The sequence below is a fragment of the Panthera onca genome, chromosome A2 (genome assembly GCF_046562875.1).
Source record: "Panthera onca isolate mPanOnc1 chromosome A2, mPanOnc1 haplotype 2, whole genome shotgun sequence".
In the NCBI taxonomy this organism is placed as follows: domain Eukaryota; kingdom Metazoa; phylum Chordata; class Mammalia; order Carnivora; family Felidae; genus Panthera; species Panthera onca.
Genome location: NC_138340.1, coordinates 100,041,197 through 100,054,277, shown reverse-complemented (window position 1 = coordinate 100,054,277; position 13,081 = coordinate 100,041,197). Strand labels below are relative to the sequence as shown.

General features: G+C 35.5%; 1 protein-coding gene and 1 long non-coding RNA gene across 2 annotated transcripts in view; both read right to left on the bottom strand.

Moving 5' to 3' along the window:
• Nucleotides 1-13,081, bottom strand: part of SDHAF3 (succinate dehydrogenase complex assembly factor 3) — a 64,787-nt gene that overhangs the window by 32,247 nt on the left and 19,459 nt on the right. The gene's annotated exons all lie outside the window — the stretch shown is intronic.
• On the bottom strand, nucleotides 904-12,745 carry LOC132679206 (uncharacterized). Its single transcript, XR_009610010.2, has 3 exons — nucleotides 12,652-12,745; nucleotides 7,867-7,928; nucleotides 904-1,182 (listed from the first exon to the last, which is right to left on the bottom strand). It is a non-coding gene; the product is annotated as an uncharacterized LOC132679206 (long non-coding RNA).

Below are 13,081 nucleotides of genomic sequence, written 5' to 3'. Positions count from 1 at the left end.
AAATTTAAATTCTATCAACCAACCAAATTATTTTCAACTTAAATAGGTACTCCCTACTCCTAGTAGGTATATCCTACTGTATATGTATATGTGCCTATCTATCTATACACACATATATATATCTCCAACTCTACACCGGCATGTACCAGTTTTTTAAATTTCTTATTTATATATCTATCACAGCCACTAGATCTAAAGCTATTTGGAACGAAGATGTTTTATTCTATAAAAGACAATGAAAGATGAATTAAGAAAATAAATATCAAATCACCTTTCTCATTAGATCCATTTCTAAGTCCACTTTTTCCTGCTTCTAAACTTCTACTACAGCTATTCTTACCATTTGAAATGCTCTCCCTTTTCTCATTTATCAGTTTAAAACCTTGCAGGGAAAATAGGTAGACCAACATTGAAACTATAGCTATAGAAGCTCTTTATAGCTTAAGATTTGCATAAAAAAAAATTACAGCAGACTGAGTAAAGTCAGTATCAATGATATTTTACATATCAATATAATTTACTCAATTCTACTTATTTGCACATTAGAAATGTTTATGCTTTCCCTTTTCTGTACTTCAAGTAGATGCATATAAATTTGTCTTGTATAGGTAAAATGCATACACTAAAAAGGCATGTTTGTATGAGATCAGTTGCACATCAAATCACGTGACTTAAGAATAAGTGATTGCCCTGGGGCACCTGGGTGGCTCAGTCCATTAAGCATCCAACTCTTGATTTTGGCTCAGATCACGATCTCACGATAGTGAGATCAAGCCCCACATCAGCTCTGGGCTCCACTCTGACAGCATGGAGCCTGCTTGGGATTCTCTCTCCCTCTTTCTCTGCCCCTACCCTCCCCCTCCAAAAAAAAAAAAAAAAAAATCACCTGTAGGAAGCAAAAAAAAAAGCAAGAATGGGGAGAAATGGGATAGGGCAGTAATGTTTTTATTATAAATGTTTTGGTGCTACTTGAATTTTGAAACTGTGTAAACTTACAGCTTTGAAAAAATAAAAAGAATGATGATTATGTTCTTTTGGCAGGTGATGTAGGTGTTGCTTAACTAGATCCAGTTTTTCCATGACCCTATACCCTAATTGCTTCTTAGATTTCCAACCTGCCTTCATTTCCTAAAGCGAAGTCTTTCTTCTGATTTTTCGGTCAGCCTCATTTGTCTTAAATCTCTAAAACAGAAAGAGTCAGCATTAGCATCATCTGAAACTTGTTAAATATGTAAATTTCTAGTCTCATCCTAGATCTACAGAATTAGAAACTTCAAGTAGGATCCAACAATCTGTGTTTTAAGAAGCCCTCCAGATGATTCTTATGTACCCTGAAGTTTGAGAACCACTACTATTAATGGTTTAACATTCTCTTTTCCTGACTCCTTCCTTAACAAAGTCTTCATCCTATCAATTTCCATACAAATATATACATATATATCAATTTCCATACAAATATATACATATATACATATATATGTATATACACACATATATGTATATATATATGTATACACACACACACACACACACACACAGCCCATGCAAAAAATTGGTTCTACTTAACATAAACATCCAGGGAATAGGGAACAATTATCATAAACACTGCTTTTTATTTGGCCCTCTAATATCCAGAAGCTGATATGATAGATGTTTAATAACAAATTTGAAATGTTTTAAGTGTTAATGAAAGGAAATAGTATGGAAGAGATGCCCTGAAGACCTTTTCACCAAATAAAAGTCTCTTTCTTAACTATAAATTACAACAAAATAAATACTATAACATTAAAAAAAGAAAGATGTATTGGGTGGCTCAGTCAGCTGAACATCTGACTCTTGACTTTGGCTCAGGTCATGATCTCACAGTTGATAATATCAAGCCCCAGTGGGGCTCTGCGCTGACAGCATGGAGCTGGCTTGGGATTCTCTCTCTCCATCTCTGCCCCTTCCCCACTCATGCTCTCCCTCTCTCTCTCCCTTCCTCCCTCTCAAAATAAGTAACTTTAAAAAAAAAGGTACTTTACAATATCACACTTTTTACCACTTTGACTCATCCTCTCTTAATTCTTAATCAAAACCACAGAATGTGTTCTATAGCACATGTCCATAAATGCTAATAAACCAAACAAAGCTTCTAAGGACTATTTTTAAATTAAATTTTGAACAATTTTTAGTAGCCAGGAAGACAGCTTAAGATTTAATAAAGGATTCAAATAAAAGTACTAGTATTTTGTAATGTTATATAGTGTGTTCAATTCTTCATAGCAATATATAAATCGCAATTGTTATTGTGATTCTAATGATGAAAAGCTAACATGGACCCTAGAACAAAACTGAAATCAACTGAATGTCTGTTAGAGAACAAAGTAATATGGTTAAATGGAGCTTAGCTTAGTACCAAAGTAAATTTCAAAGGAAGCAATCATAATTTGTAGCTAGTTTTAGTTTCTGTAAAAATTAATCAGTATTAAAATTAAAGTGACTATAAAGGTCAGAGTCTTAGCAAGATTTTTTGTTATTTTATTCTACTTTGGTATATCTTAAACTTCAAGCACTTTTAAATAAACACAAATAATATATGCAGGTTGTATGAGCCTGGAGGAGGGTTACTTTCCTCAATAAAACCTTTATTCATTATATTAAAATGGAAATTTACTGTATTCAATTTGATCTCAGGATGAAAATAACAGACCTACAATTGATTAACTTAAGAAAATATTATGCAAAAAAAAAAAAAAAATAACAGTTTTATACATATCACATAGTTAGCAAAGTAAAGTTTCTGGGAAATTTCATCTACCTAAACATGTTAATCCTGTATTTACCAGAGACAAGAGATCCATATTGTGTTACATATGGCAAATAATTTCACCTTAAGTAAGAATTCTAGACTTTAATCAAAATAAAGAAAACTTAGACACATTTCTATGATGGCCAATCCCTAAAATGACTCAAAATGCAAACTATGAAGATATAATTTCTGATCACTTATAATGCATCTGGCTACATAGTATGTCCAACTCTAAGCTCTGGCATATTTCTCTTATATATTATACCTATTGTAGTAAGTCCAACTGTAAACTCTGGTTTATTTCTCAATGTTACACCATACTATAGTAGAATCACCTTAAGAAAAATAATTCTCTTTTACAAAACAAATTTATCATTTCAAATACAATCTTACCCACTCTTTTTAAATAAAATAACTCCTCAAACAGAAATAGGAGTCAATTTTTAAAAGGCTCTTAAATACAACCACAAAATCAATAAAATGAAAAAAATTATTAATTCCCATAACAAATAGTCTTAACAGTCATAAGAGTGAAGAGATAAAATAATGAAGATAATACAAGTCACACATGGTTAAATTTGATGTATACTCCACTCAGCTGAACTGGACTTTAGACAATTTTTCCAAAAACACTGTGACCTGCCTGACTATAGTTTTAAACAAGCGGGTATCAGACACTGCAGTTACTAAGAACCTTAATCACTGCAGGTTTCCAGGAATGAGACAGTGACTGAGTACGTTGGACCCTTCTCCCACACTGCCTACTGAGTAAAGGGGAACTCGGCCAGCATGCTCTACTTCTCACCTTTCTCGATTCCCAGTCTGGTAAGGTCATATTCAAACAGTCAGAAAATGCAAAGAAATGGAGATGCTGCACTCCATGGGATTTATGCTCCTATCTCTCTTAACAAGTTTCCTCATTTCACAGAGCTAGGCCCTGGCCTTATAATGAGACCAGCTTCCAAAGCGTGTACATAATCTCCAATGTACAAAAATAAGTTTTTACGCTAAATTCATACAATGATAGAACAAGAATATTTTAAAGAATACATTTTCACAAAATTGCACATTCAACCCTAAACAGATCTCCTAAAAATCTCTACATTTCAATGGTAGATACACAAATTGTTATCTAAACCATTATGCTAGGGAAAATGCTTTTGATGTTTCTACTTTCTTTTTTTTTAATTTTTTTTTTTAACGTTTATTTATTTTTGAGACAGAGAGAGACAGAGCATGAACGGGGGAGGGCCAGAGAGAGGAAGACACAGAATCTGAAACAGGCTCCAGGCTCTGAACTGTCAGCACAGAGCCCAACACGGGGCTTGAACTCACAGACCGCGAGATCATGACCTGAGCTGAAGTTGGCCGCTTAACCGACTGAGCCACCCAGGCGCCCCGATGTTTCTACTTTCAATAACACAGTCTATAGTATACTGTCCTCCTTTCCCAATTAAAAAAAAAAAAAAAATGTTACTACTTTGGTAAAATACACTAAGGGAGCAATTAAAACTTTCATGATACATTCTTTCCTTTCCAGTCTAATTATGGATTGATTTTTAAAAGACAAATAACCTACAAGTCACTAGAGAGAAATTATTTTGAAATTCCCAAGAGGCTATGATTCAATCAATATTATACTTATGAACTACACTTTTGAAATTTAATGGGTTTTTTTTTTGGCAGCTCCAAATAATTAAAACCTCTGGTATTTATTCCACCCTGGAAATTGGCAAAGTATATTGGAATTTTTGACAGATTTCGTCTCATTGCCTTTTCTTAAATGCCTGCAGGCTTGTAACAGTGTTAAATATGAGAAAAGGGGAGGGAGAAGAAAAAAACAGGGTAAGATCAGTTTGATTACTTGAAAGACAGGATGGTAGAAAGTATTTGTTAAATTGGTTGTTCAAAGTAGATTCAGCAGAGATTTAAAAGCCCTTGTATCAATAGTAACTAGAAATAAGCTACCTGAATTTTGGAAGGAAGAAGGGATTTGGCAAAGTGAAAAAAAGGTAACAAAAATAAAGGCACTATTTAGGTCTTTCTTATTTAGTACAAATTAGTGATCCTCTGATTAAAAACTAAGCAGAGAAACACTGCTATTGTAATCATTCCTTCTTCCAATCCCAACCAACAGCAGCTAATTATTAACTGGAGACCACACTCTAGTTATTCTTTTAAGAGATGACAAAGGCCCTACATTCACTGCAGCATTGTTTACAGTAGCCAAGAGGTGGAAGCAGCTTAAGTGTCCAATGACAGACAAATGGATAAAGAAGTGGGGGGAGGGGGGATGATAAGGAAATATTACTCAGCCATTAAAAAATAATGAAATCCTGCCATTTATGACAACATGAATCCACCTAGAGAGTACCATGCTAAGTGAAATAAGTCAGACAAAAACACGTTATATGATTTCACTTTGATGTGGAATCTAAAAAAAACCCAACCAAACAAAATAGAAACATACTCCAAGATCCAGGAGACAAACTATTGGTTACCAGAGCAGGGAGAGGTTGGGAGGGTTAAATCAGTTGAAGGGGCTTAAAGAGATAAACTTCCAGTTATAAAATAAATAAGTCATGGGGATGTAATGTAAAGCATAGGAAATACAGTCAATAATATTGTAATAACTATGTGTGGTTACAGATGGTAACTATACTTATTGTGGGGATTTCATAATGTATAAACATATTGAATCATTGGGATGTTAAACCTGAAACTAATAGGATAATGAATAAATGGTATTTCAATAAATAAATAAATTTCAAAAATAAATAATAAAGATGACAAACGGTGTTAGTTTATACCAAATTCCAAAAATAATTTTCCCATTCAAATAAAAGTTCTACTATACCAGTTACACAGGTTTCCTTTTATAAAATGACTGTGTACAGTTCTCCAAAACAAAAGCCTCAGCAGCCCTTGGCTATTTTTTCTACAAATTCACTTCTGAATTCCAGAGGTTCAACATTACCAAATCCAAAATCTAATCTCAAACCTTGACACCTCTGCCTTTCACTATAATCCTGTATTTACAACTGCCTAGAGCTCATCTCCATTTGATACTTTTCCATCAGCATTCAGTGGGTAACATGTCCTTGTCTTTCCCAACGTCCTCAGAATCGAACCATTCACAAACATTATAAATCATACAAAGAGATCTCACCAAACATGGCAGAGTAGGAAACTCCAACAGTTCATCCCCCCACAAAAGCAATCAATTTCCTAGCAAAAATGGTCAAAACCAACTTTTTCAGAACTCTGGAAATTAATGGAAAGCTTGTAGCAATCAAGTAAATGGTTAGCCAAGAAAAACAGTCAAATCTTGGTCAGAGAGCTCTGTGGTATCTTAACTCATTCTGGCCCTGTCCCATGTTCTCCAACTGGGCAGTGGTTGAGGACAAAAGTTCATGTTCCCAATACAGGTATCCAGTATCAGAGGGAACAGAACAGACCTTATTCTGAAACAATTGGGATTTTTTGTTGTTGTTGAGATCTGTTTGGTGACTCCTTACAGGAGCAGCTCAAAGGCCTTGCTTTAATTCCTCCTCTCAGAACGCCCCCAGTGCTAGGGGACCACCCAGGGACATTTGTCAAAAACCTGTAAGGCAGGTTATTGATGCCTGGGGCAAGAGATAACAGTTAAAACAAACAACAGACTAACCAAAAAACCTGGAATAAAGGCTAATGAATGAGATGCTTTGCAAAGTAAAGGTTTTAAAAAGCACCCACATATTTCTGGGAATTTAAAAGGTCACATGCAGGGCCATATATCTAAAATGTTGAAGAAGTTTAGATTCTGTGCCACTGCTTAGAGGAGAGCCCTGGGGGAGGGCTGCCTGAACAGGTACATCCACACACACTTTTCAAGAGCAAGACATAAATTTTTATCGTAAGCCACTGAGACTTTGGGATTATTTGTTACAGAAATTGGCATTAATTATATGAATAATACAGACCTAGAATCTAAGGAACCCAGAAGACATGTGTGTTATTTTGCTGTAAAGTGAAGAATTTGCTTAAAGAAAAGTGAGTGACTTTTTATACTATGTTCTGTTCACTTTGGCTCTCAACAAATATATTTTCTTTATATTGCTGAATTACTAACAAAAACATTAACAAGAAAAACGTAAAAACAGGCTGCTTTCCTATGTGTATATAGGCGTATTCTTCTGTAAGCGCATGGCAGCTACCCCCCCACCATATCTTAAATTACATAAAACATATTGTTATGTAAATGGAATTACATACACTCAAATTTAACTTTGCTAGAATACATCTATCTTATAAGGTGAGTTTCATCACATTCAGAGAATTTTAGCATTAACATCTGGGACCAAGAACTGAAAATAACAACTACGAACTACTTTCAAGCTAAAAATGAAAAGTAATAGAGTCAATACAAATCTATTCAAATTGTATTCAAATCAATGCAATTATTCTTCTGAATAATGCTTCAGATGAGAAATATATGACAAAGAATAGCTGTGAATAATAAGAGAATCACTTGAAGCTGTGGACGGCAAAGAAACAAATGAAAAACATGCAATTGTGCACGGTTTACCTGGAATGACCAAAGCCCCAAACCTGTATTCATCTTGAATTCATATTTTTAACAAAAAAATTAACAATAGTTTTATAAAATGCTCCAAAAATACACAGAAAAAATTTCAGAAACTGCATCTCAAAAAATATCATATACACATAAAATACTAACTTCCTTGAGCATGTTGCCATATGCCATATTTAAAACTATCATGAATTTCTTTTCCTTATTTGGAAAATATCTTATTTGCTATTTGGATGTGTTAGCTTGGTAAGCCAATTAAATAGGTTTTCCATTTATATTATCAAGTTTAATTAAACTCATCCATAAAATGGACAGGTGGCTTTAAAAGATGCCTATAAAGAATCTTCTGGTTGAACACAGTATTAATAACACACGCACCAGCAAAGAAAATAACAGAGAAGAGACACTTTTCCTCCTGCTATACCATATACCAAACATATACTCCAAACACCATACACCAGCAGCAGATGTAGAGGTTACAGGGAAGTACTGGAGAACTAACCTCATTTACTGAGTGAATCCTACAAGATCCTGTCACACAGTTAGGAGGATGCCAGTGACGACCTGTAATTTAAATACCAACAGAACAAAATGTCCCTTATTTTTTCAATGAGAACCTTATAGAAATTCTATCTTCTTGCCTTACCCTGGGGGATTGCCGTGCTGTAATCATGCCAGTACATCATGCAAATAGTACATCTCGACCAGATTAATGAAGTAAAAATTATGGTAAAAATGTACCCTTGGTATGTGATGAGAATCGAATTTGCTTCTGTGGTCTTCCTCCCCAAAACTGATAACCCCAGTTTATTCATGAGGAAAACATTAGACAAGTCCAAGTTGGAAGACATTCTACAAAATATGCAACTTGCACCCCTCAAAACTGTTAAGGTCATCAAAAACTGAGAAAATCGGAGAAACTTTCCTAGCCTAGAAGAGGCTAAGGAAACATGACAACTAAATGCAATGTGGTCTCCTAGGTGGAATCTTGAAACAGAAAAAGGTCATTAGGTAAAAATTAGGCAAATATGAATACAGGATGAACTTTGTTAGTAACAGTGTAACAATACTGGTTCTTTGGGTGTGACAAATACGCCATACATTTTGAAAAATGGCAATATAATCAAGTCTAAAAAACTCAGCCCAAAATTTTCAAAAGCAACAAGACTACTTGAAATACAAATTTACACTCACTACTGTTAATGATGAACACTTTGCCTTAAATGCATATTGTGATTTAAATGTTAGCTAATGGTAAGACATACTCAGAATTTATAAAACAGTAAGTATATATAAATCTCTGCCCCAAAAGCATAAAAACCACAATTCTAGAAAATTATGAGTAGATTAATTAGATGTGATACAACGGTTAATCCATCACCAATTATTTATTGAGTACACATTAAACATCAGGTGCTAGAGATACAAGGATAATCATACAATTTGATTCAAAGCAGCTTATAATTTAGTGATCAAACAGACAAGTGAAAAGGTAATTAGCACACAATGTAATAATAAAAAACAGTAAGAAAACACCTGCCAAAAATAGAAATGAATACAGAGTTCAATGGGAGCACTTGGGCTGCGAAATGAGACATGAGGCAGAGAATGTGCCTGGAACAAGGTGCCATCTAAGCTGACACTCAAGGGATAAGAAGGTGGTCAGCTAAATAGGAGGAAGTTGTCCCAGAAAGAGGGACGAGCATGTACAGAAGTCTAGAGCTATGTTGTCCAAGAGTATAGCCATAAGCCAACAGGAGTATTGAACGCTTGAAATAGGACTACTGAGAACCTGAATTCTTAATTTTATTTCATTTAAGACTGAAGCAGTTCAACATAGTAAAGAGATCAATTCTCCAAGTTTAACACAATTCCTATCAAAATCCCAGAAATGCTTTTTGTAGGCATAGACAAGCTTATCCTAAAATGTATATATGGAAAAAAGGGTCTTAGAATAGTTAAAACAATTTTGGAAAAGAAAAATAAAATGGGAGGAGTCACCCTTCTTGGTGTTAGGACTTACTATATCGCTACAGCAAACAAGACAGTGTGATGGAGGGACAGCCATACAGATCAATGGAACAAATTAGAGAACCAGAGGAACCAAGGAACCAAGGAACCAAGGAACCAATTAGAAAACCAAGGAACAGACTCACCCAAACATGCCTAAATGATTTTTTAACAAGGTGCAAAAGCAATTCAATGGAAGAGAAATAGTCTTTTCAACAAATGGTGCTGAAGCAATTGGACATCCACAGGCCAAAAAAAATATGAACCCTGAGCTAAACTTTGCAGTGCATGTATAACTCAAGATGGATCACTGGCTTAAATGTTAAACATAACTATAAAACTTCCAGAAAACAAACAAACAAACAAACAAACAAACAAACATAGGAGCAAATCTTCAGGACCTAGGAGTAGGTGAAGACTTTTTGACTTGACTCGAAAAATACAGTCCATAAAAGGAAAAAATGATAAACTAGACTTCAAAATTTAAAACCTCTGCTCTGGGGGCACCTGGATGGCTCAGTTAGTTAAGCAGCCAACTCTTGACTTCGGCTGAGGTCATGATCTCACAGGTTTGTGAGTTTGAGCCCCACATCTGGCTCTGTGCTTACAGCTCCAGGGCCTGCTTCAGATCGTTTGTCTCCCTCTCTCCTCCCCTCCCTAACTCACATGCACGCATACTGTCTCTCTCTCTCTCTCTCTCAAAAATAAATGTTATAAAAAATTAAAAAACAAAAAACAATCTCTGCTCTGAAAAAGACTGTTACAAGAATGAACAACAAATTACAGACTAGAGGAAATTTTTGCAAACCACATATCTGACAAAAGACTGGTATCTAGAATACATATAAAGAATTCTCAAAACATAACACAAAAGAAATCCAATTAGAAAATGGGCAAAAGGCATGCACAGACATTTCAAGGACAATATACAGGTGGCAAATAAGCCCTTGAAAAGATGTTCACCATCGTAAGTCACTAGAAAAATGCAAATTAAAACACAATGAGAGATCACTACACAACTATCAAAATGGCCACACACACAAACTAGCCAATTATACATTACAGGTAGGTATATAAAATGGTACAGTCACTCTGGAATATAGTTTGACAATTCCTTTCGAATGGGTTTGCACTGTAAGTCCAGCAACTGCTCTCTTGGGGATTCCTCCCAGAAAAATTACAACATTTTCATACAGGAGCTTATATGCAAACGTTCACAACAGTTTTATTCGTAATAGCCAAGAAATGCAAATTATGCAAATGTCCTTCAATGGACAATGGTTTCACAATGGTTAAGCCATCTGTGGAACCATGTGTACCACAGAATACTACTCAGCAATTAAAAAGAACAAACTATTGATACACAAAGCAATTTGGATGAACCTCAAGGGAATTATGCTATGTGAAAAAGCAAATCTCAAAAAGTTCCACACTTTATGATTATTTATACGACGTTCCTGAATAGCAAAATTACACAGGTGGAGAAGAGATTAGTCCCCAGGGATTAGGGATGGGGAAGGGATGGGGCGAGTGTGGCTACAAAGGGGTGGCCCAAGCCTTGTGATGATAGTACAGATCTGTATCATCATTGTGGTGGTGCTTACACAAACTTCCCATATAAAATTGCATAGATCAACATACACAGCCACAAGTGCATTTATAACTGCAGAAATAAAAATAAACCATCTGGGGTATAAACAATGTCAATTAGATCTGATAATGTACTACAGTTACACAAATGTTAACACTGGGCAAAGGTAGCTTAACACCCCCCCCCCCCCCACGTATCTTTGCAACTTCTTATAAATCTATAACGAATTCAAAATAAAGTTAAAAAAAAAAAAACCTGAACCAGCATAAAATATTTTCCCAGTAAACACAAACTTCTTGTTTTGATAGGAAACATTTTACTTTAACAACTGCATTGTGTAAGATATTACTGTGTTGTACTAGGGGAGGAAAGTGCAAGCATTACTTGTAGCACTACACACAGGCACACAGCTAATCTAGTTAGTGTCCACAGACCGATTCAGTTCAAGTTATCTCTAATGCCATGCACATTAGAATACTTGATGCAAGACAGCATGACTTACAGTATAACTATCGATTGGTAATTAAGTCAAAATACCTCTTTTAAAAATTATATATAATTACATTTGTTTCAGCTTAAAACTCTAGTATGGACAACTTTAAATTTAAAAGAAAGACGTATTAATGCAGAATTATACAGAATTGAATAGATCCAAAAGCCAGAAGAACTGGAAGAAGCTATTACAAATTTCATGATGAATGGAAAATGTAATTTACTAGAGCAGAGCAAAATGAGAAAGCTGTTTGGTTTTGTGCCAATTATTAATTTATAGCCGCTCTGCTCCAAATTCACCAAAAGCCTACTTTGTGAAATGGACCTGGGCCCTTTAAATACTTTCCTTCTGGCTGCTGGCGCAGTGCTACACTTTGTCAGTAGAGGGCACAGGGGAGACACTGCCTGGGTAAAGGGCTCTGCCTCCTGGCGCTTGATCTAGCAGGGCGCCTCCAGAACTCTCAGCTCACACAGTGCCTGGTGGCCAAACCACCAGTAGCCAACAGCTCCCCTCTTCGGTGAGGCATCTCCCTGTATACAGCTTGGGTGCTAATTTCCGGCAAGTTCCAAATGACAGATTTCTAGCAAGGTCTGCCAGCACGGCACCACGGCAACTTCTCTGTCATCCAGTGAGTTATAGCTGTGCCCCCTCCAGCAAGGTCTGGATCTAAGCTGTTACTTAAGCTTAGTGGAACATTTTCATTGGTATTTCTTAGGAGTGCTGTTGGCAGCCTTAACTTTTCACGTTATGTGGCCAATAATTCTTTTAGGTTTAGATTTATTTCTATAAGATCCAAATATCTTGCCAGGTCTAATTTGTACTTTCTAGCAAAATGGGTCTAAAGCAAATAGTCTTTTTATTTGGAAGACGGAGAAAGTAAAGAATAAACTATGAAACATAACAAAGGTGATATAGCAAATCAGTGGACAGAGTCCAAAACTAAAAAATCTTGACTAAATTCAGTACTTTATTCATAAAACTACAGTATACCACTTCCCTACCAAAACTATCACCTGATAAACTTTAAGTGGATAAAAGTATAACAACCACACATTCTGGTTGGTTAGAGGATCATCCTGGTTTATTACCACTGTTCTCACATTTCATCCAGTTTAAAATGTGTCCTGAATTTTGTCACTTTTTACCAAAATATTAGCAGTTGCATTAAGACAGCTGGGGTGTTATTGGCATACCTCCATTTTGTACTTCCAACGTCAGCCAGTCGAGTCTAGTAGTGACAGAGATGCAACAAAGACAAGCTCTCAGTTTAAGTGGTTAAATCTGGAAGACGACTATTAATAATTCACAACTCTTGCCTAACCCTTTCCTGATGCAGTATAAGTAACATATTCTTTTTGAAGACGGCATGCAAGGCCTGACTGATAAGCAAGTGCACTCAGACACAAACGCTCCAGATTCATAACTTCCTGGTCCAGAGTAGACCGAAATTCACTCTCTTGGAGGTAAAATATCTGACATTATTGTCAGTGCTATTCAAATTCTGTTAAAAAGCTCAACATCATTTTTACAGTGATAATACAAATATGTTTTGGTGTAGTGCCAAAGAAACAGAGATTATTAAATTCAGAGACTCTCAGAGAAGGAATGTACGGTATTTGTAAT